Below are 24253 nucleotides of genomic sequence, written 5' to 3' on the forward strand. Positions count from 1 at the left end.
TCCTTCCGGTTACCTTGCCTGCTCTAGAATTTCGTATTACTAGACCGATACAGCAAACCATGCCTCCATCTGTTGACAGACACAGTGGGCTTTGCTGGGGCGGGGCCGGTCAGGCCTCCATGCCCTGCCATGGTGGGGGTCCAGGGAGCGTGCACAGAGGGGAGGCTGCGACCCAGATGGCCATCTTAGGTGCTGGGAAGAACCCCGTGGTCAGGTTAGAATCCCTGGAGGCAGAGGTGGTGGGAGGGACAGTCCATTTTGGCAGTGTGGGCGGTGCGGGGGGGGGAGGCAAGTAACTTGGGGATTGGGTGTCTGGAACATTCACAAAACTCCCTGAAAGACACAAATGGCTTTTAGGCATGCGAGGCTATCCCCAGGCCCCTTGCATATGAGGAGATAGATGCATCTCTGAACCACTTTAGCATCAGGTCAGACGGCAAAGGTGCGAGAGTTAAGTAATGTGCCACGTGAGCTCCAGGTGAGGGAAAGTAACTACGTGTTTCTCTCCAGTATCGCTTGGCACCATCATTTTGAAGGGCAACTTGGCAGTATCTTTCAATTTACCCACATTTCCTTTAACCAGGAGTTCCAGTCCTTGGGATTGCTGACTTTAAAAATAAAACTGTCAGGGTGTCCTTCTCCCTCATCCACTTTAGAGAGTCACTGTCTTATAAATACTTTGAAGTCCCTTACTTGCTGCTGTCTCCTTTCTCTGACACGGTTCCATCCCTGGATGAGACCCCATCTTATATTTACACGGCCACACCACTCAGGTGAGCTGGAGACGATATCCAAAAGTGGACCCACAGACTGGTTCAAAATGACCTACACGCCAAATCAGCCAGAAACATTGTCCAGAAATCAGTAAGCTCATGCTTCTTTCACAAAATACTTTCTCCAGAACCCCAGTATCTATAACCAATCTTCTTCATGTTCTTACATCCTAGATTTCCCTTCTTTTCCCATTATCTTGCCTCATCATTCATGAAAAAATTAGATCCCATCAGGCAAGAGCCAAATTATCTTCCCTGATAAAACAAGATGAACAAGGTCTGCACTCATATTATCCTTCTTTTCCCCATCATGTCAGAAATTGTGGAGTGACTTACAGTTACCTCTACCTCATTTCAATACTAAAGTCTCCATCCAATGGGGAGCAGAAGCCTCATTTACATAACATACGATGTACGGATAGGGATGTTTCTTTAAGGTGCATGCATCACCTTGTGCCCACCCCTATAGCCAGTGACAAGGTTCCCAAACCTAAATATTCATCCTAACCCTAAATCAAAGGAATCCATCTACCATTGCTGGGGGAGTCACAGCTTTGGAAGTTATTCCCTGTGATCTCCTTATATGCTGCAATAACGTTGACTTTGTGCTATAACTCACCTGATGTAGTTTCTATCTGTGACTCATGGAGGAGAAAACTTGTGTTAGTTCAGCTACACATTTAGCAAGAAAACAAGAGAATCAGGCCTTTTAGAAACTAGACACAGAGAGTTTAGCTTTGGTCATTGTAGCAACTGGCACCTCAGTAGTAACAACAGAAGGTTCCCAGAATAAATCGAGTTGGAGGAGCTGGCATACCCTGCTGCCGTCAGCCCCTCAGGCTCCAGGCAGGCAGCAGCTAACGTCATTGTTTGGTCAGGGTTCTGGATCAAACTGCACCCCCCCTCCCTTCTTCTCAGCCAGAGCGGTGCTTGGGAGGGTGGTCCCAGAACAAGTCTCCTCTCATCTGCAGACATCTTGCCAACACCTTGACCACTTTGCCTGAGATACCAACTCCGCTGTACCCATGTGTGATTTGCCTGCAGATCTGGGACCTAGTTCACCACTTAAGATGAAACCCTGGGCACTTGATTCAAATGCAGAAAGCTCTGGTAGAGTCAGAGCTTTTGACCTAGCTTGGGCTTCTCTCCAAGGAATGGCTTTCTTCGCCTGTCTCACTCTCATCCTTCAGCTTCCAAACTGCTGGGAGGAAGGGAGGGAGGGAGGGAGGGAGGGAGGGAGGGAGGGAGGGAGGGAGAGTGTCTGAGCCACTCACCTTGTCTGGGGCAAAAAGTCTCCTCCTTTTCCTGCCCCAGGAAACCCCACTAAATCATCTAAGAATCATGGATGTGAAGGCTGACGTCTCGCTGCAAGCCTTCCTTGGGGGGCGGGGGGCAAGTCAAAGGAGGATGTTAAACAGGTTACATTGGTGACTTAGAGTTCATAGTCCAAACACAAGTGGGAATGGTAAGGAAGGCCTGGTGGGGGATGTTTTTGAGCCCTCAGCCCTGGGCTCTGGGCCCAGCACACTCCTAGTGCAGTACTCTGCTCAAAGTGATGGTTTTTGTCCTTAGTCTTCAAGTTCCACTATGTTCCTACTCTCCCACGGGCATCTGGCAGACGCTCCTTAACCAAACTTTCTCTTTACCCGTACTCCTCTGAGTCCTCTTTCTGACTAGGCCTGGGCCTTGCATTCTGTCCTTGGCCAGCTTCATCCAATTTTAGCAAGAATCCTCCTGCTCATTAAGTTTAGTAAAAATTCCCCATAATTGAATCCCGATCAAATTTCTCATTCTGCAGCAAGAATCCTGTTGAGTTGATTGAAGATTCCTCCTCACCGTGATGTTTCCTCTTAGTAATTTTCCGGCCGCTCGCCCCCATGTGTTCTCTGGCTATAAATTTCCACTTTTCCTTGTATTTGCCATTGATCTCAATCTCTCTTCCCCACTGCAAACCCCCACTGACTTCAGAGTGAGAGGGAGACACAGAATCTGAAGCAGCTCCAGGCTCTGAGCTGTCAGCACACAGCCCGATGCAGGACTGGACGTGAGCTGAAATCAGACGCTTAACCAACTGAAACTTCCAGGCACCCCTGCAATGGTCCCTCTTGAGTAAAGTCTTCCCTCTGCTATAACAAGTGTCTGAGTCTCAGACACAATCCCCATGGGAAATCCTCAGTCTGAGTCCAGACACCCACAGGTACTCTGGCCAAGGGATTTCACTGCCTCCTGGACATGTCAAAGAGGAAGATGGGCAAACATGAATGAACCTCAGAGACGGTACTTCTGAATGAAGCAGGGAAGGGGTGGGAGAGGTGGGGCTCTCATTGTGACTCAAATTCATCATCCCAGGCTTGTTTCAAAAGTCAGACTAAGGGGCACCTGGGTGGCTTTGTTGGTTAAGCGTCCAACTTTGGCTCAGGTCATGATTGTGAGTCCAGCCTTGCATCGGACTCTGTGGGACAGCTGGGAGCCTGGAGCCTGCTTCCGGATTCTGTGTCTCCCTCTCTCTAACCCTGCCCTGCTCACACCCTGTCTCTCTGTCTCAAGAATAAATATTAAAAAAAAATTTTTTTTTAAATGTCAGACTAAAAGAGTGAACACAGCAAGGGTATGAATGTATTCAATGCCACTGAACCACACAATTAAAAGTAGCTAAAATGGTGGGGCACTGGGGGACTCAGTTGGTTGAGTGTGCAACTCCTGATGTTGGCTCAGGCCTTGACCGCACATTTTGTGGGATCAAGCCCCATGGTGGGTTCTGTGCTGATAGTACAAAGCCTGCCTGGGATTTGCTCTCTCCCTCTCTCAGTCCCTCCTCCCCCAACTCTCAAAATCAAAATCTTAAATAAAAATTTAAGAAAAATAGCTGAAGTGGTGATATGTATTTTTATCACAATTAAAAAAAACAAACTTCTTCTTCTTGGTTTGGAGTAAGGGAATTTCTGAAAGGCAAGGAGAATTTTAGCATTTAATAGCTAAAGTTCATCCACAGCAATTATATCATGAATTGTATGTCTTTCTTTTCTTCCTTTTTTCCTTTATTTCTTCCCTTCCTTCCTTCCTCTCCTTCTCTTTCTCTCCTTTTCCCTTCCCTCCCTCCTTCCTTCCCTCCCTCCTTCCTTCCTTCCTTCCTTCCTTCCTTCCTTCCTTCCTTCTTTCCTTCCTTCCTTCCTTCCTTCCAACTTCTTTCCTTCCTGGGTACACTGCAGACCAACCAAGGCTGTGTGTGTAGACTGTGTGTGACCCTGAGGATATGCAGAATCATGCTGGAGGGAAACTCTTTCAGTGTGTATATGCATTTATCAGGGAAGGGCTCTTTCTTAATTTTACGAAAAGCTCACAGAAAAGCCTGGTATGTGCCAACATATACTACTTTTAAAATAGTTGATGTCACTTTATATGTTATTAATAACCCAATCATGTCTTTTATTAAACATATTTATTGAGGTATGATTGACAAAAATTGTGTATATTTAGGTTGTATGACGTGAGGGTTTATCTGTGTGTACATTGTGAAATGATGACCACAATCAAGTTAATTCACATAGCCATCACCTCACATGGTTAGTTTAAATTTTGTAGGTGTGGTGAGAACACTGAAGGTCTACTCTCTTAGCAAACTTCAAGTATAAAATACTACAGTATTATTAACTGTAGTCACCACGCTGTACATTAGATCTCCAGAACGTATTCATCTTACGATTGAGCTTTGTATGCTTTGCCCAATGTCTCCCCGTTTCCCCTAACCCCCAAACCCTGGTAACCACCATTTTATATTCTGGTTCTATGACTTTGACTTTTTAAGATTCCACATATAAGTGAGCCATACAGTATTTGTCTTTCTATGTCTGATTTATTTGTTTAGCACCGTGTCGTCAAGGATGTTGTCACAAATGGCGGATTTCCTTCTTTTTTTTATCGCTTAATAATATATACATGCACATATGCATATATATGTTACTGACCTTGGGGATCTTTGACTCTAGAGCGTAGAAAGAGACATGAGGCCAGGGATGGTGTGGATAGCATTTAGTACAAGCTCATGCCCGGGCATGATGGAGACAGTCTTGGTAAGGAATACTAGGATGCTCCCGAAACAATGGCCAGGGAAAGTTTTTATTTTTTTAATGTTTACTTTTGAGAGAGTGAGAGAGAGAGAGAGAGAGAGAGAGAGAGAGAGAAAGGCAGAGAGGGAGACAAAGAACCCGAAGCAGACTCCAGGTTCTGAGCTGTCAGCATAGAGACTGACGCGGGACTCAAACCCATGAACTTCGAGATCATGACCTGAGCCGAAGTTGGATGTTTAACCTACTGAGCCACCAGGTGCCCCAGGAAGGTTTTCGAAGGGTAGAAGGCAGGAAAGGAGTGACATCTAACCCTGTAAGGGTGGAGAAATATAGGAAGTTGGGTGTGCAGGTGCAGTTGACAGAACATGCTTTTTCATACGTGGTATGTTTTATTTGTGTGATAACTCTCTGCCCCTGGGTGTGATTTTTAGCCTTATGAGGGGAAAAGTCAGGGAAAGGTAGGTGCTGGGGTCCACTGTCGCTCTGACTGGTCTGGTGTAGTCTTTGTCCCAGCAGGCCAGTTGTAAGTTGAGCCCCAGAGCCTGTTTCAAGCTTGTGGGTTTGGCTTCTTGATTGTATGCAGCACCTGCACAGTGGGCTAGAGAAATGGGTTATGTGAGGGGGCCCAAAGTTTTCTACGAAAGAAATGTCTCAGAAAAAAGAATTGCAAATGGGCAGATAAAGAGCTTTCCTTTTGAAACAGACTGAAACTGCAAGGAGATTAGGGCCTAGAGCAATTTCATTTCATGATGTTTTTATAGGCAGGTGCCTCAGTCCCTGTCACACACACACACACACACACACACACACACACACACACCTGTTTAACACTTCATTTTGGCACCAGGGATGAAGTCTGTTTATTCCAAAAGCATCTTGGAACCAGAAGTGAGTCCAATTTTACAATCAACAGTGAGTGACTGTACGCAAAAAGTTACTTCAAACCTCAAATAGATACAAATAATCCGTACACGAATCCTGACGGCTTGCTGGTCAACCGCCCAAAACTCCCTCAAGCCCCAGCCTAGCAGACTGCTGGTCAACCTGGACTGCGGAAAGAGGCATGCAAGGCAGCGTCCAACCCGGCTCTTTCGTCACACACGCTCCCTGCAACAGCCACATCAGTCGCACATTAGAAGTGTCCAGCCGCCCCCCATCCCCTTTCTCCATCATTGCCAAGGCTCCCCAACCCCGTCCCCGCCCACGTTGAGCCAGGACGAGGTGGGGAAAGAAGCGGGAATCCAGGAGGATTCACGCTCGCGGGTAAGTGCGACGGCAGTGATCCACGTAGGACCACGGGAAACCCCGTGGCGCCCGGTCCCCGTCTCCGAGCCCGGGCCGCCCTCTCCCCTTACCCGCCGCGGTCGCGGTCGCGGTCGCTTCCCGCGAGCCGACAGGCGGCGAGCGGCGTGTGCTGGTCGACCAGTCTGGGCAGCCCCACAACCCCTGCGGGAGACGCGACGACAGCGTCCCTAAGAGACCTGCTCGCCCAATCCCCAGCGAAGGCAAGACCCGCCGACGCCGTGGCACCGCCGAGCACATCCTGCTGGCGCTGACGGCCCCCTGGAACTCTGCGGCGCTGACTGCAGCCGAATCCCAGCCTTCGCTAGTCTTGCGGAGCTCCGGGGGAAAAGGCTAGAGAGGCGGGCGCCAGGTGGCGCTAGACAACCGGGCCGGCTCCGGACCGCAGGCGGGCGAGGGCGCACCACCGGCCGCCTGCGAGTCCGATCTCGTCCCGGTCCCCTCGGATGGCGCTTCCCCGCGCCAGGTGGGCGGAGGGTGTCCCGCGGGGCCCCGGGTAGTATTCTCCCCCCCGGCCCCCCCTCCCCAGGAGTTCCCTGCCTGGATGGATCGGCCCTGCCTGACAGGGCTCGGCACCTACAGCAGAAGGGGGGGGTTGAAAACCTTTCTCTGGAAATCTCCCTGGAATCGCCTTCCCCTGCCTGGGACGGCGGACGGGAAGGGGACAGACTGGAGGCGGCGACTCGTGAGCCGGCGCAAAATTCCCCAGAGTCGCCGGCACGTCCGCGTCCCCTAGCCCACCTTCTTTCTCAGAGCGACAGCGGTGCTTCTCGGCGTCCTAGACGGACAGGACATCTGCGGGGGTAGGGTGGGCCGGGACCGAAAAACTGAAACCATGAAAGTACTGGTAGAAAGCGTGGAGGGACGCCTCTCATTCTACGATGCTGGAGTGGAGGTCTCCCGAAAGCATAAAGCAAAGTCCAGAATCCATCGAAGAAATGATTCATCAACTTGCCGCGTAATGAGTAACCAAAATGGACCTTTGCATATACCACAGGGAAAGTCCCTTGGCAACAAGGGGGCGTGGGGAGCATTTGGGCACACGCATGGGTGATAAGAATATTGATGTCAGCACTATTTGTTACAAGAACAAAAAGTTGGGAAAAGATCATAGCCATGAAGGGGAGCCACGTGGAACTCTGGTGTACTCCATACAATGCCATACTATCAATTGTCTTCTGGTTTAGGGATTCGTCTACCCAGTCCTCTATAACAAGTATTATACACTTGGTGACTTATACAACAACGGAAATGTATTGCTCACATGTCTGGAGGCCAGAAGTCCAAGATCAGGGTGCTGGCGTGCTTGGGTGAGGGCCCTCTTCTGGGTCACAGACTTTCCTTGGAATCTCATATGGTGGAAAGATCTAGGGAGCTTATTATAGGATCTTTTATTTTTAGTTTTTCATGTTTCATCTTATTTTTTAAACGTTATTTTTCTATTCTCTTGTATGTTGCAATATTTTAATTCATTTTTTGCATTTTATTTTATATTCTTCATTTCATTTATTTCCTATAGAGGTAACATACAATGTTGATTCCTTTCCGGTGTCCGATGCAGTGATTCAACACTCCATACATCACCCAGGGCTCAGCAGGACAAGTGCACCCCTTAGTCTCCATCACCTGGTTCACTCATTCCCCCAGCTCTGCTCCCCTCCTCTCTGCTCACCATCCTTCTGTTTTTTACAGCCAAGAGTCTGTTTCCTGGTTTGTCTCTCTCTCTCTCTCTCTCTCTCTCTTTTTCCTTTGCTCATTTGTTTTGCTTCCTAAATTCTACATACGCGTGAAAACATAGGGCATTTGTCTTTCGCTGCCTTATATCACCTAGTTCCATCTATGTGTTGTTTTTCTCCCCCTGTGAAGGAAATTCTTTATTTTTTTCATTCTTTTTTTCAAGAATAGAATTTAGTGAGTCACCATTTACATGTAACACCCAGTGCTCATCCCAGTAAGTGTCCTCCTTAAAGCCTCTCTCTCCTTTAGGGGTTCCCCCCACACAACTCCCCACCAGCACTCCTCAGTTTGTTCTCTGTATGAGTGAAATCATATGAGGTTTGTCTTTCTCTGTCTGATTTTGCGTAGCGTAATACACTCTACTTCCATCCAATTTGTTACAAATGGCAAGATTTCATTCTTTTGGATCGCCAAGTACTATTCCACTGGGTCCATATACTACATCTTCTTCATCCATTCACCACTTGGTAGACATTTGGGCTCTTTCCATTCTTTGGCCATTGTTGATAGTGCCGCTAAGATCATCGGTGTGCCTGTGCCCCTTCGAATCAGCACTCCTGTATCCTTTGGATAAATACCTAGTAGCGCAATTGCTGGGTCGCAGGGTAGTTCTCTTTGTAATTTTTGGAGGAACCTCCATACTGTTTTCCAGAGTGGCCGCACCAGTTTGCATTCCCACCAGCAGTGCAAAAGGGTTCCTCTTTTTCCGCATCCTCGCCAACATCTGTCGTTGCCTGAGTTGTTCATGTTAGGCATCCTGACAGGTGTCAGGTGGTATCTCGTTGAGGTTTTGATTTGTAGTTCTCTGATGATGAGTGACCTCGTGCATCTTTTCATGTGTCTGTTAGCCATCGGGATGTCTTCTTGGGAGAAGTGTCTGTTCGTGTCTTTTGTCCATTTCTTCCCTGGATTTTTTTTTTTTTTTTTGGATGTTGAGTTTGATAAGGTCGTTCTAGATTTTCAATACTAACCGTTCGTCTGATACGTCATTTGCAAATATCTTCTCCGATTCCGTCGGTTGCCTTTTAGTTTTGCCGATTGTTTCCTTCGCAGTGCAGCTTTTTATCTTGATGAGGTCCCACTAGTTCATTTGTGCTTTTGTTTCCTTTGCCTCTGGAGACGTGTCAAGTAAGAAAGTGCTGCGGCTGATGCCAAAGATGTTTTTGCCTGCTTTCTCCTCGAGCATTTGGATGGCTTCCTGTCTTATGTTTAGTCTTTCCTCCGTTTTGAGTTAATTTTTCTGTCTGGCATAAGAAAGTGGTCCAGGTTCGTTCTCGTGCATGTCGCTGTCCAGTTTTCCCAACACCACGTGCTGAAGAGACTGTCTTCATTCCATTGGATATTCTTTCCTGCTTTGTCAAAGATCTGTTGGCCATACGTCTGTGGGTCCATTTCTGGGTTCTCGATTCTGTTCCATTGATCTCGGTGTCTGTTCTTGTGCCAGTATCATACTGTCTTGATGATTACAGCTTCGTACTACATCTTGATGTGTGGAATTGGGATGCCTCCAGCTGTGGTTTTCTTTCTCAGGATTGCTTTTGGCTATTCAGGGTCTTTTCTGGTTCCGTACAAAATTTAGGATTTTTTCTCATAGCTCTGTCAAGAAAGCTGGGTTTCTTTCGGTAGGAGTTGCGTCGAATATGTAGATTGCTTTGGGTAGTATTGGCATTTTAACAATATTTGTTCTTCCGATCCAAGAGGATGGAATACTTTTCCATTTTGTGTGTGTGTCTTCTTCAATTTTTTTCATAAGCTTTCTATACTTTTCAGTGCATAGGTTTTTCGCGCCTTCGGTTAGGTTTATTCCAAGGCATTTTATGGACTCGGTGCAATTGGAAATGGGATCGATTCCTTGATTTCTCTCGCTGTTGTTTCATTATCGGTGTACAGGAATGCAACCGATCTCTGTGCCTTGATTTGATATGCTGCGACTGTGCTGGACGCATGGATCAGTTCTAGCAGTTTTGGGGGGAATCTTTTGGGTTTTCGGTATAGACTGTCACATTGTTGGCAAAGAGCGAAAGTTTGACTTCCTCCTTGCCAGTTTGGATGCCTTCTAGTTCTTCTTGTTGTCTGATTGCTGAGGCTAGGACTTCCAATACTAGGTTGAATAACCGTGGTGAGAGTGGACATCCCTGTCGTGTTCCTGACCCTAGGGGGAAAACTCTCAATTTCCCCATTGAGGATGATATTCGCATTGGTCTTTCCCATGTGGTTCTTATCATCTTGAGGTATGATCCTTCTATCCCTACTTTCTTAAGGGTTTTCATCAAGAGAGGATGCTGAGTTTTGTCAAATGCTTTCTCGGCATCTACTGAGAGGATCATGTGGTTCTTCTTTCTTTTATTGATGTAGTGTATCACACTGATCGATTTGCAGACATGAAACCAGTCCTACATCCCAGGTATAAATCCCACTTGATCGTAGTGAAGAATTCTTTTCATGTATTGTTGGATTCGGTGGGCTAGTATCTTGTGGAGCATGTTTGCCTCCATGTTCATCGGGGAAATTGGTCTCCAGTTTTCCTATTGAGTGGGGTCTTTGTCTGGTTTTGGAATCAAGGGAATTCTGGCCCCATCGAATGAGTTTGGAAGTTTTCCTTCCATTTCTATTTTTTGGAACACCTTCAAAAGAATAGGTGTTAATTCTTAATTAAATGTTTGGTAGAATTCCCCTGAAAAGCTATCAGGCCCTGGACTCTAGGTTTTTGGGAGATTTTTGGTTACTAATTTAATTTCTTTCCTGGTGACGAGTCTTTTCCATGTTTCTATTTCTTCCTGTTTCAGTTTTGGTGCTTTATGTTTCTAGGAATTTGTCCGTCTCTTCCAGATTGCCCATTTATTGGCGTATAATTGCTCATAATATTCTGTTGCGACTGGCACAACAAACACCGAGATCAGGGTCCTGAGGGTAGGGGAATGGAAGAAAGAAAAGAAGAGAAGCCAGTTTGGGAACAGGAGGGTCCCGTGGGCTGATGGCCCAAGTGACGGCTTTATTGTTGCTGTACACAATCTTTTATATCAAGACTCTGTGGGTCAGGTCATTCTAAGAATAAACAGGTTTCTCACGATCGCTGCCAACCAAAACATTTAGTTCTGTGTCCATTGTGAACTTTCTAAACGGGTCACAGCAAGGTCCTGGTGGTAGATTGCTAGCAAAACACAGTTCCCATGTTTGTTTCTATTTGACCCGGGGTAGAAAGGGGGGTAACATTGCTGCCAACACCCACAGACCACGGGCTTCAGGAATTAGATTTCTCCGCCTTGGCGAGGCTTTCGTATGCCTTTGCAAGTGGGGGAAGGGGAGGGGGAACCACCGGGTTGGCTGAGTCAACAGGGAGCCGTTGCTCAACCCGGTCTCAGCCTGGCTCCGGGGTCTGGCCTCCTACATTTCCCCCTATTGTTTGTAATTGCAACATGTGCATCCTGGCTTGGTATGTGGTAAAGGCAGTGAGACCCCATCTCCAGAAACAACACAGTAACATAAGTATAACAGATATTACGGAAACAATTTCAATAAAGATCCAGAGGGAATGCTAAAGAATATTAAATGGATTAAGCCCATTAAGTTTGTGCAGTATGGTTCCAGCGAGATCTCCAGGGTCAGGGAAACTGAGTGAGCTACTTGCAATAGCATTTATCTCTTCCTGTAGCTGTAAGAGGTCTAAGCTAGTGTTAGCGTCATGCCAAACCCCTTGTAAATGACGACGCACTTGTCCCCATGTCATATTGGTATACTCTAACGGGGTAACACAGATATGTTTATATGCATCATGACAAATTAGAGAAAGTCTGGTACGCAAAACAGCAAGCTGATCGCCAAGATATATCAATGCTTCTTGTAGTGCCTCCAATTGGGCTTCCAATTTACGGTCTATTCGTTCTTGAGTGGCAAGCACCTTGGATATATTATGAGCCAATTCATTTACATGGGATGCCGTTTGGGCACTTTCATGTAAGGATATTACAGATAGAGTTGCAGAGGCAATGACAGTCACTGTTGCTATGAGTCCAGCAACCAAGAGTCCAAGAAACCGTCTGGTCCTGTGCAGCCGTTTACTGATTTCTAAGGCCAATCGAATCCCATAATTAGGATACCAAGGTCCTGTAACATTTACTGGCAACATCCAATAGGGAGGTTGTAAGACCAGATAAACCTTCATTTCACTTCTAGAGGGCCCCTCTACTAGTAGACAATTGGTCAAAACACAAGCAGGACAAGTCAGCCGGTATAACTGATGACCATCTTCCTTCACTGGAGTAATGGCTCCATCTCCAACAATCAAATAGTAGGGAGGAGGAACACAGGCACGCAATTGTAGGACTGGAGAAAGAGAATAATCTGGAAAACTAAAGCTGTCATTAGTATACATTTTATCAAAGGCAGCATATAACTTCCAAAGATCAGAATGAATTCTTCCTTCAGGGGATTGCAAAATGGTTTGTGGGATAACCTTGTGGTGTTCCTGCACCTCGTTAGGAGGTGGGCCCATATCTCTTAACGGAGCCACTAAAGGTCTCCTTGTTTCCCTTTGCACTTCCAAAATAGCCATAGGTGTTTCTTGAAGGAATGAATGCCAGGCCTCTCGGGAATAATCTGTAATGGTATAGTTTATGCCTTTAGGAGTCATCCTTAATGAAGAGGATTGGGCACATTTACCCCAAGGTGAGTCCCCAGTAAGGCCTTGACCAATTGAGGGACATACAGGAAGATTTTGAGGGGGATCACGTGGTCCAAAAAACATCCATTCTCCTAATAATTCTCTCTTTTGCCAATAAGCGGCAACGGAGCGAGATGTACATGTGGGGAATACTTTGTCTTTCCCTTTAATATCTCCCCCTCTTTAAGTGTTTGCAGATACTGTTTTAGTGTCAGGTGAGCGCGTTCAACAATAGCTTGTCCTGTGGAATCATAAGCCTTGCCAGTTGCATGCTCAATTGGGAGTCGGTGGCAAAATTCTGCAAAAGATTTAGAAGTATAAGCACTACCATTGTCAGTTTTTATTTTATGAGGCTTGCCCATTGCTGCAAAGGCAGAAAATAGGTGATTTTGAACATCAACAAATGCTTCTCCTGAGTGGGCTGAAGCATGTATATAGCCTGAGCAAGTATCTACAGACACATGTATATATTGCAATTTCCCAAAAGGTAAATATTGGGTGACGTCCATTTGCCACAAATCATTGGGCCCAAGACCTCGGGGATTAATGGCATAGACCGGCTGTGGGAAGAATTGCGGACAGATGCCGCATTGTTTAACAATTTGTCTGGCCGCCTCACGAGATATTTTGAATTCTCGTCGAAGGGCTGCCGCATTCTGATGAAAATTATCGTGACTCCTTTTGGCTGTTTCCAAAGGAGTGGTAATGGGCAGAACTTGCAATAAATGGGTTGCTGCCTCGGCTATCCGATTCCCAGCAACTAGGGGACCAGGTAGATCGGTGTGAGCTCGATTGTGGGAAATATAAATTGGACTGTGCCGTAAATTAAGAAGTTTTTGTATAGCATGAAATAGATGATAAAGTTCCTCATCCGCTGTCAGTATAAAGGCCGTGGGAAGTTGCAACACGGCTGTGACAACGTATTGACTGTCAGAATAGACATTTATAGATTCCGGGTAAGTTTTTAAGGCTACCTGTACAGCATAAAGCTGGGCCCTTCGGACAGATTTAGTCGTATAATTGAAAATGATCAAATTTTTATGTTGGGAAGTGACATAATACACTGCAATTTTACCCTCTTTACTAGCATCCACAAAAATGGAGGCAGCGTCTTCAATCGGCTGACAAACAATAGGATTATAGGGCAAAATATCTATAAGACTGAAACCTTGTATTCAAGAATCAGAAGGTAAATGAAATTTAATTTGACCTGTAAAATTAGCCAAGGCAAGTTGCCATTCGATGGACTGGGCAAAAGCAACGTCCACCAGCTTCTCTGTCAGAAAGGCACATGCAATAATTTCTGGATCGTGTCCAAAGAGCTGAACAGCTCGGGATCTTCCTCTAATGATGAGAAGACAAACCATAGATAGCAAAGGATTAATGACATGCAGGGAGTGTCATTCACTCCCATTCAAGTGGGCCATGAGATTGCCACAGAATTGCAAAGGGGATGACCTGAGGTTCTAATATTATTAGATACAAAGGCTGAGAAGGGTCAATTCTAGCGACTGGGGCCTGCTGAATGGCCTGTTCTATATGTCTTATAGCTTCTTTAGCTTCTTGAGTGAGACTTCGCGGGGACGCTGGAGAACTATCTCCTTTTAGAATATTAAACAAAGGCAGTAAATTGTTCTGTGGTGACCCCTAGTGTATTTCTAATCCAGTTTATATCTCCTAATAATTTCTGAAAATCATTTAGAGTAGTCAAATGTCCGGTTCTAACTGATCCTTTCTGAGGTCGAACAGTTGATTTGGAGATGAGATACCCTAGGTATTCAAAAGGGGCTTCCTTTTGAACTTTCTCAGGGGCAACAATCAAATTATACGCTTTAAGGCACCTTTGAAGAGAAATAAACGCTTCCTGTAATAATTCCTCAGTTTCAGCAGCCAAAAGTAAGTCGTCCATATAATGGATGCAATATACATGGGGGAAGCTCTGTCTAAAAGGGGTCATTGCTCTGGCCACAAACTCTTGACATAAAGTCGGACTGTTAGCCATGCCTTTCGGTAAGACCTTCCACTGATACCGCTCAGCAGGCTCCTGTAAGTCAGTGGAAGGCAGGGAGAATGCAAAATGTTCTCCGTCGCCAGGGGCCAACGGAATGGTAAAAGAAACAATCTTTTAAGTCCAAAACTAGTAATTGATATTGCAAAGGAATGGCCGATGGGGAAGGGAGGCCGGGTTGCAAAGCCCCCATGGGTTTCAGGGCAGCATTAATCGCTCTCAAATCCTGCAGCAACCTCCAGGATCAAGGACCTCTTTAATACAGGTCCAAGTAGACCATAAGGTCCTTGGAACCGCAGCCCCATGAATCTTCATTTGACTTTTAAGTTCCTGACCAACTCGCTGCCAAACCTTTAAATCAACTGTACCCCCGTCTGGAAACCATGGGCAATAGTCGTGCCCTATGTCAAAAAATTCCCTAAGAGCTGACTGAGAAACCTTAATTCCCTTCTCCTTCATAAGAGCCTGCAAGGCAGTTACAAAATACCCCTGTTCCGTACACTGTTTCTGTCCCATAGTCTTACTCCCGTCGTCTGTGCTGCTGCCACAGTTCCCCTACCTGAATTAGACGCCGTGCGATCTGCTTTCGCTTTCCTCCCTGTTGTCTCAGGTCCCTGTTCGGGCGCCACTTGCTGCGACCGGCGCAACAAACACCGAGATCAGGGTCCTGAGGGTAGGGGAATGGAAGAAAGAAAAGGAGAGAAGCCAGTTTGGGAACAGGAGGGTCCCCTGGGCTGATGGCCCAAGTGACGGCTTTATTGTTGCTGTACACAATCTTCTCTATCAAGACTCTTAGGGGTCAGGTCATTCTAAGAATAAACAGGTTTCTCACGATCGCTGCCAACCAAAACATTTAGTTCTGTGTCCATTGTGAACTTTCTAAACGGGTCACAGCAAGGTCCTGGTGGTAGATTGCTAGCAAAACACAGTTCCCATGTTTGTTTCTATTTGACCCGGGGTAGAAAGGGGGGTAACATTACTGCCAACACCCACAGACCACGGGCTTCAGGAATTAGATTTCTCCGCCTTGGCGAGGCTTTCGTATGCCTTTGCAAGTGGGGGAAGGGGAGGGGGAACCACCGGGTTGGCTGAGTCAACAGGGAGCCGTTGCTCAACCCGGGCTCAGCCTGGCTCCGGGGTCCGGCCTCCTACAATATTCTCTTATTATTGCTTGTATTTCTGCAGTGTTGGTTGTGATCTCTCCTCATCCACCCTTGATTACATTTATTTGGGTCCTTTCCTTTTTCCTTTTGATCAACCCGGCTAGGGCGTTGTCAGTTTGGCCAATGCTTTCAAAGAAACAGCTGCTGGTTTCATTGATCGGTGCTACTGTTTTCCTTTTGTATTTGGAAAGCGTTCATTTCTGCTCCAATCTTTCTTGTTTCCCATCTTCTGCTGGTTTGGGGTTAGCTTACGCTTGAAAGCTAGTTCATTTCATCTGGGACTGTGTCATCTGCCTTGATTGACACTTCAGGTCCAGGGGCTGGCGAGAGACAAATTAGAGTCCCTGTGTCCCAGTGCGAATTCCCTGGAGATTACCCACATCTGGCTGCGTGTGGTCAGCACCCAGCCTTTCTCCAATTTGGAGTGCAGGCCAACTGAGAACAGGGGACAAAGGGTAGAGAGATATCAAGAGCGGCGTTTCGTTTCTGGACAGCTAGACTGTAGGATGCATCCTGTTCCTACTCAGGGAATGGGAACATTCTGCTCCGCCCTTGCTGAAGGGAACAGACTCACACATTGGCTTACCGGGCTAACTGGGTCGTGTGGGCTGGTGGAGACTTCAGGGTAAACTGGCAGAGCAGGGAGGACAAGAGGAGTACACAGCACGCAAACCAAGATTGAGGCAGAGACCCAACGGCAGGAGCCCCTTAAGGACTTGGCCATCATCGATGCCATCCAAGTGGCCTAAGAGGCCAGTGGAGGCCAGTGGACTTCCGCCTCCCCTCAGCACTATGCTTCCCTCCTTGTGTAGGCAGATCGGAACGAGAGTGCGGCACTGACGAGACTGCCCCCACACTGTTTTCTCTTGAAAGTGACCACGAAAGCACACAGGTAAAGAGATCGCTTCCTCAAAATCCCTTATCCAACTGGCGTCGTCTTCTCAAGAGGGATTATGGAAGCAGGAAGTTCTCTTCCCATCTGGAGAGTTCTCCCAGAATAGTGCGTGGGTACATGGACACGCCACAGGGTGTTCACAACTCCAGCCTTTGTTTTTTCCCCTCGGTGGTGCTGGGGCCTTATCGATTTTATCGTTTCACACACCAATTGTTGGCTTTTTTATTTTCTCTGTGGCTTATCTTTTTCCCGTGTAATTGATGTGCCCTTTGTCCTTCTTTGCCCCTCCGTGGGTCTGATTTGTTGGTGGGTTTTCTAGCTCCTCAAAACGGAACTTAAACAAGTGATTCTCAACCCTTGCCCTCTGCTAACAGAAGCATTTGAAGCGACGGGCACTGCCCTAGTGGCATCTCACCACCAAATTCCATGTTGTATTTTGATTATCAGTCTGTTCTGTTTTACGTGTTCCATGTAATTTCCTCTCTAAACCGTGAGCCTTCAAGAAATCTACCGTTGTTGTGCAAACATTTAGGGATTCTCTGGACGTCTTCGTATTGTCGATTTCTACTTTATTCCCAATGTGTCAGAGAACATACTTTCTAATAGTTCGTTATCCTGATGATTATTGGGCCTGTGTCATGGCCCAGAATATCTGGGTGAATGTTCCATGTTTCTAGGAAAAAGTATGTTTCCTACAACAGTGAGGTGGTTAGTCTGTAAATGTCCGTTTCATTCAGGCCAAGGGTAGCCGTCAGATCTCCTGTGTTATCCCTCGTGACACGAGCCTGTGTCCCTGGGATTTGACACCTACCAGTGCTTCTCAGACTTCTTTCCCCATCAGGTGAGAGCATGCTAGAGGGAGCTGGGTTCCTTCCTGCACAGGGAAAGCTGGAGGGGACTGGATTTGGGCATCTCCTTTCCCCCAGGCCGGCTGTGGATGGCAGAGGCAAGGTGGTTGCTCTGGGAGAACCGTGTCCCCCCAGGGAAGGCTTCCTTAAGGAGACCAAGGGCACCCTGGGTGTGTTCAGAATGGTGGTTTCCTTCTCCCGCTGCCAGATGTACTGAGGATTTTGCTTTGCGCTGTGAATGCGGTGGAGCTCCTGGAGGCGAGCTCATGAGTGTGGAAGTCCCGAAAGGCTGCGTCCCCCGGGGTTTAACCTGTCCGTCTTGCGGACACGGAGCCTGCACACAGTCATCAGCCACCGTGTGAGTGCTGCTGCCCAGATCCCGCTCCACCAGCGGCCTCTGCTCCGTGAAGCCGTGAGCCTCTGCGTTCACCCGTCTCCCCGCTTATTGCGGTGATGCTCACCCTGTGGTCTCAGTTCTCTGACGGATTTAAGGATTGTTGGTGTTCACGCCGTTCAGGTTTCTCGCGTGATGACAGAGAAACCCCATTAAGAAGGTCCAAGGATAAAAGGCGTAAAGTAGGTTACGGGGACAGGGAGCCAAAATAAGTTATAGGCCTGTTTTTATTACGTGAGATTTTCACAGACATAACTCCATGATAGTGAACTTGGAAACAGATGAGATAGTTGATGTCTAGCAACACACGAATTATACGAAAATTGTTGCAAGCAGCGGAGAGGCGTCCACCCACAACGTGGGGCCACTGAAGGGGCTGGAGGGAGTGGCCGCGGTCTGGAGACCCCCGGACCGGGAGCTAGTCGCACATGGCAGAAGGGGCCGGTGGCCCTGAAGGGCAGTAGGGTGGGGCCAGTGAGGCGGCCAAGAGTCCTGTGGTCCTGCAGCAGGGGCGGCGGGGACCAGCTGGGGCAGGGGAAGGATGGGGATGAGACAGGAAACGCAGCGTTTGAGGAGAACGCAGGGTGCGACCCTGCAGGGTGAGGCGAGCGGGGACGCAGGCCCGTCCTCTCTGCCAGGGCACAGGCAGGTCTGGCTGCTGTGGTGATGACGCCCTGGGTGAGTGGGCTCAGGGGGCCAGCCTCTCTGAAGTGCCACCGGTCCCGTGTGTCAGCTCTGTGACTCCATGTCTTAGAGGGCTTCCTGCAGATACACCAGCCTAGGAGACCCAAGATCTAGCTCTATCTCACCATTGTCCAAACCATGGGAATGAAGGAACATAGAAGAGAGAATTCAGTTGGGAAGTCAAAGACCCAAGGACGATGTCCCAACTGTAGGGACTCTGAAGGAAGTCCTAAAAGCCTTGCTAGGGGAACAAAGCAACTGAAGAAGTCCGTGTGGGAAAATCCCTTGTTGGGTTAAAAACACGTTTCAAAAGGTATATAGAGACATGCTTGAATGGCATGGAGAATTTATGGAGCGCTACCCAAGTAAATGCTTTTAGAAGATACTCTGTGCAGGGAAAGGGGAGACTTACATTTTCACTGTGTGTCCTCTAGACTATAATCTCTTTATTAAAGATATATTATTTGTACGTATTTGCTACACGCAATGGGGGCTCAAGAGTTGAATGCTCCCCCTGAGTCATCCAGGCGCCCCTAGACTATAATCTTTTATGAATGAAACATCGTTTAAAGGAAACACTCTTTCTCTTCTCCTCTTCCAAGGGATATCCTGCCTCCCAGGAGACCCCATGGACCCCGGAGCACAGTTAGAAACATTGTGTGAGGGGTGGACAGCCTGTAACACAAGCTAGGTATGCAAACAGACCTCCCCTCATTTTCCAAAAGTTCCATTCATTTCTCTTTCTAGTGTCCAATTCTACTGAAGACAGGCAAGTATTCTGAAACCCAGGGAGTTATTTCTCTTGAGACATCACCCGCCTCTCCGCTGCTGTCCATCCTGGGCTCGGGGGCTGCAAGGAGGGAGGTTCTGTGTGCACAGTGAGTCTCCCCCCGCCCCCCGCCCGCCACCCAGGGCCGATGGAGCCGGTCCTGACGTGCCTGCTGGTCCTGGGTCCGCCCTACCATGGCAGGCCGCGTGTTGCATGGACTCGTCCCTGAGGCAGGTCCCAGCAGGGCAGAACCCCTCGCAGCTGCTGGGGTCCATGTGTGGGACCCCAGGCCCCTCTGCTGGCTGCACTGCTGTCCACTCGCTAGAGCTGTCATCGAGGACAGGAAACCGTAAAACCGTCTGCAGACCCAGCTACATACTTTGTAGGGACCGTGGCAAAGCGAACTTTCAGATCCCTTGTGCAAAAAGCAGGGGGAATATACAGTTACTGGCACAAAAGGCCAGCCCTCCTCTTCCTCTTCCTCCACCTACTCAGCTGGAAGATGAGGAGGAGGAAGACTTTTATGATCGCCACCTGTTAGGTAAGGACCTGATGCACAAATTCTCCTTCCCGACACCTACAGTCATTTGTTCCAGCTCCCTGAAGGCTGTGTCTTCACCGAAGAACGAGAGTCGTGTTATTTTTATCCAGCCCATGGGCTCTGTAGAGAAATGATTCCTCGTTTACCATGTTCCTGACTGCGGTGGGCTTAGGTCTGTGGTAGACACGGCAATAGACAGTGAGAACAGAAGCGTCTGGACAAGAGGGTAGGCAGTTGTTCCATCGGGTGAGGCCGGTGTCCCAGAAGGTGGGTGGAGACTGTGCAGCCCTGAGGTGGGAGAAAAAAGTTTAGACCAGAGGGAGCAGTGAGGACCCACTCACTATGTGAACATTCTTTAACATATTCAAGTTTTTATAGATTGTACTTGAACATTGTGAGAGCTTCAAAAAAAAAAAAAAAGATGAATAAAATTCCCTCCAAAACTTGTCCCTCTGTGTTATTAACCTTGTTCAAGCTTGAAAACTCAATGCAAATACATGCCGAGCACTGTTTTCTTGATTATGACTGTTGGATGAGGAGAAGGAATGGAGACCACAGAAGAAAATGTAGGCTCCTGGTCACAGCACAATGACAGACTAGGAAGCTTCGAGCTCCCTTCCCACAGGAAGCAGTAACATCAAACTAACAGAAACAACTCAACCAGATTGGAATCAGCTGGGGTTGTCAATTCAAGGGGCCAGGAAGTGGCAGCGATGGTCTCCCGAACATTTTCTGCCACCAGCACTGCTGGGCCCCAGGAGGAGGAACACTTGGAGCCTGGGGAGTGTGTGTGTTTGTGTGTCTGTCCCCTGCCTTCTGGAGACCTGGGACCTGCTGAACGCTCAGGCTGCCCTGTGAGAGCAGGGGGGATGCGCGGGCCAGGGAAGGCCTCGGTCATATTGTTTCTCCAGAGTGGGGAGGCACACAAAGTTTGTAAGATAGGGTCCAGGAGCAAAGAGACACTGTCCCTTTCGCTCATCCCTGCTGCAGGAGGGCATGCCCTTCCCCCAGAGGGTGGCCCGAGTCTCCAGGTGGGGGCTGTGCTGCCACAGGTGGGGGCCACCCGCCCTGGGGCTTGGATGGTCTGGGCTGCCGACTGAATTGCCAGGGGCTCGAGGTGTGGGAAGTGGCTGAAGACGTAGGGAGTTGGGGTCCTGTCCACCCCGGTTGGCTCCAGGCTGGAGGGAGCAGTGGAGCTCAGAAGTTGGGACGCCACTGAGTGACTGGGCTTGTGGTGACAGGGACAGAGAGGCAGGTGGGGCTCATCTTTGTGTCTGAGGGCACTCTCATTTCTGGCTCCTGACTCTAGGATCCTCTCCTTTTATTCCTAACTTTCTGGATATTTCTCACAGCGCTGTTTGCCTGCATAGGCTCCCCTGCCTAGATTTTTAAATTTGAAGTGCATCGAATAAAGCGGAAGATGGCGGCGTAGGAGGACGCTGGGCTCACCGCGCGTCCTGCTGATCACTTAGATTCCACCTACACCTGCCTAAATAACCCAGAAAACCACCAGAGGATTAGCAGAATGGAGTCGCCGGAGCCAAGCGCAGACGAGAGGCCCACGGAAGAGGGTAGGAAGGGCGGCGAGGCGGTGCGCGCTCCACGGACTGGCGGGAGGGAGCCGGGGCGGAGGGGCGGCTCGCCGGCCAAGCAGAGCCCCCGAGTCTGGCTTGCAAAAAGCGGAGGGGCCTGACGGACTGTGTTCCGACAGCAAGCGCGACTTAGCGTCTGGGAGGTCATAAGTTAACAGCTCTGCTCAGAAAGCGGGAAGGCTGGAGGACAAAGGGAAGGAGATCTGCTGAGCCCCCGGACGACAGAGCTCAGTTTGGTGGGGAACAAAGGCGCTCGCCAGCGCCATCTCCCCCGCCCATCCCCCAACCAAAATCCCAAAGAGAACCAGTTCCTGCCAGGGAACTTGCTCGCTCCGCGCGCAAACACCCAACTCTGCGCTTCTGCGGAGCCAAACCTCCGGCAGCGGATCTGACTCCCTCCTGCTGCCACAGGGCCCCTCCTGAAGAGGATCACCTAAGGAGAAGCAAGCTAAGCCTGCCCCTCCTGCCCCTGTGCACCTTGCCTACCCACCCCAGCTAAGACGCCAGATCCCCAGCATCACAAGCCTGGCAGTCTGCAAGTAGCCCAGACAGGCCACCCCACCCCACAGTGAATCCCGCCCATAGGAGAGGGGAAGAGAAGGCACGCACCAGTCTGACTGTGGACACAGCGGTGGGCTGGGGGCAGACATCAGGTCTGACTGCGGCTCCGCCCACGAACTCCAGTTATACACCACAGCACAGGGGAGGTGCCCTGCAGGTCCTCACCACGCCAGGGACTATCCAAAATGACCAAGCGGAAGAATTCCCCTCAGAAGAATCTCCAGGAAATAACAACAGCTAATGAGCTGATCAAAAAGGATTTAAATAATATAACAGAAAGTGAATTTAGAATAATAGTCATAAAATTAATCGCTGGGCTTGAAAACAGTATAGCGGACAGCAGAGAATCTCTTGCTACAGAGATCAAGGGACTAAGGAACAGTCACGAGGAGCTGAAAAACGCTTTAAACGAAATGCATAACAAAATGGAAACCACCACAGCTCGGATTGAAGAGGCAGAGGAGAGAATAGGTGAAGTAGAAGATAAAGTTATGGAAAAAGAGGAAGCTGAGAAAAAGAGAGATAAAAAAATCCAGGAGTACGAGGGGAAAATTAGAGAACTAAGTGATACACTAAAAAGAAATAATATACGCATTATTGGTATCCCAGAGGAGGAAGAGAGAGGGAAAGGTGCTGAAGGGGTACTTGAAGAAATAATAGCTGAGAACTTCCCTGAAGTGGGGAAGGAAAAAGGCATTGAAATCCAAGAGGCACAGAGAACTCCCTTCAGACGTAACTTGAATCGATCTTCTGCACGACATATCATAGTGAAACTGGCAAAATACAAGGATAAAGAGAAAATTCTGAAAGCAGCAAGGGGTAAACGTGCCCTCACATATAAAGGGAGACCTATAAGACTCGTGACTGATCTCTCTTTTGAAACTTGGCAGGCCAGAAAGAATTGGCACGAGATTTTCAGTGTGCTAGACAGAAAAAATATGCAGCCGAGAATCCTTTATCCAGCAAGTCTGTCATTTAGAATCGAAGGAGAGATAAAGGTCTTCCCAAACAAACAAAAACTGAAGGAATTTGTCACCACTAAACCAGCCCTACAAGAGATCCTAAGGGGGACCCTGTGAGACAAAGTACCAGAGACATCACTACAAGCATAAAACATACAGACATCACAATGACTCTAAACCCATACCTTTCTATAATAACACTGAATGTAAATGGATTAAATGCGCCAACCAAAAGACTTAGGGTATCAGAATGGATAAAAAAACAAGACCCATCTATTTGCTGTCTACAAGAGACTCATTTTAGACCTGAGGACACCTTTAGATTGAGAGTGAGGGGATGGAGATCTATTTATCATGCTACTGGAAGCCAAAAGAAAGCTGGAGTAGCCATCCTTATCAGACAAACTAGACTTTAAATTAAAGGCTGTAACAAGAGATGAAGAAGGACATTATATAATAGTGACAGGGTCTATCCATCAGGAAGAGCTAACAATTATAAATGTCTATGCGCCGAATACCGGAGCGCCCAAATATATAAAACAATTACTCATAAACATAAGCAACCTTATTGATAAGAATGTGGTAATTGCAGGGGACTTTAACACCCCACTTACAGAAATGGATAGATCAACTAGACACACGGTCAATAAAGAAACAAGGGCCCTGAATGATACATTGGACCAAATGGACTTGACAGATATATTTAGAACTCTGCATCCCAAAGCAACAGAATATACTTTCTTCTCGAGTGCACATGGAACATTCTCCAAGATAGATCATATACTGGGTCACAAAACAGCCCTTCATAAGTTTACAAGAATTGAAATCATACCATGCATACTTTCAGACCACAATGCTATGAAGCTTGAATCAACCACAGGAAAAAGTCTGGAAAACCTCCAAAAGCATGGAGGTTAAAGAACACCCTACTAACGAATGAGTGGGTCAACCAGGCAATTAGAGAAGAAATTTAAAAATATATGGAAACAAACGAAAATGAAAATACAACAATCCAAACGCTTTGGGATGCAGCGAAGGCAGTCCTGAGAGGAAAATACATTGCAATCCAGGCCTATCTCAAGAAACAAGAAAAATCCTAAATACAAAATCTAACAGCACACCTAAAGGAAATAGAAGCAGAACAGCAAAGGCAGCCTAAACCCAGCAGAAGAAGAGAAATAATAAAGATCAGAGCAGAAATAAACAATATAGAATCTAAAAAAACTGTAGAGCAGATCAACGAAACCAAGAGTTGGTTTTTTGAAAAAATAAACAAAATTGACAAACCTCTAGCCAG

At 47.7% G+C, this 24253-nt stretch overlaps 2 long non-coding RNA genes across 2 annotated transcripts; both read right to left on the bottom strand.

The window, feature by feature from the left end:
* Positions 1 to 5683: 5683 nt before the first annotated feature.
* Positions 5684 to 7092, bottom strand: LOC147574088 (uncharacterized). The gene is made up of 2 exons (XR_015243914.1): positions 6884 to 7092; positions 5684 to 6286 (listed from the first exon to the last, which is right to left on the bottom strand). It is a non-coding gene; the product is annotated as an uncharacterized LOC147574088 (long non-coding RNA).
* A 5143-nt stretch (positions 7093 to 12235) lies between these two features.
* LOC147574089 (uncharacterized) lies at positions 12236 to 17654 on the bottom strand. Its single transcript, XR_015243913.1, has 2 exons — positions 15107 to 17654; positions 12236 to 12837 (listed from the first exon to the last, which is right to left on the bottom strand). It is a non-coding gene; the product is annotated as an uncharacterized LOC147574089 (long non-coding RNA).
* Between the last annotated feature and the right edge of the window lie 6599 nt (positions 17655 to 24253).

The sequence above is a fragment of the Puma concolor genome, chromosome E1 (genome assembly GCF_028749965.1).
Source record: "Puma concolor isolate L17-30 chromosome E1, mPumCon1.1.hap2, whole genome shotgun sequence".
NCBI lineage: Eukaryota > Metazoa > Chordata > Mammalia > Carnivora > Felidae > Puma > Puma concolor.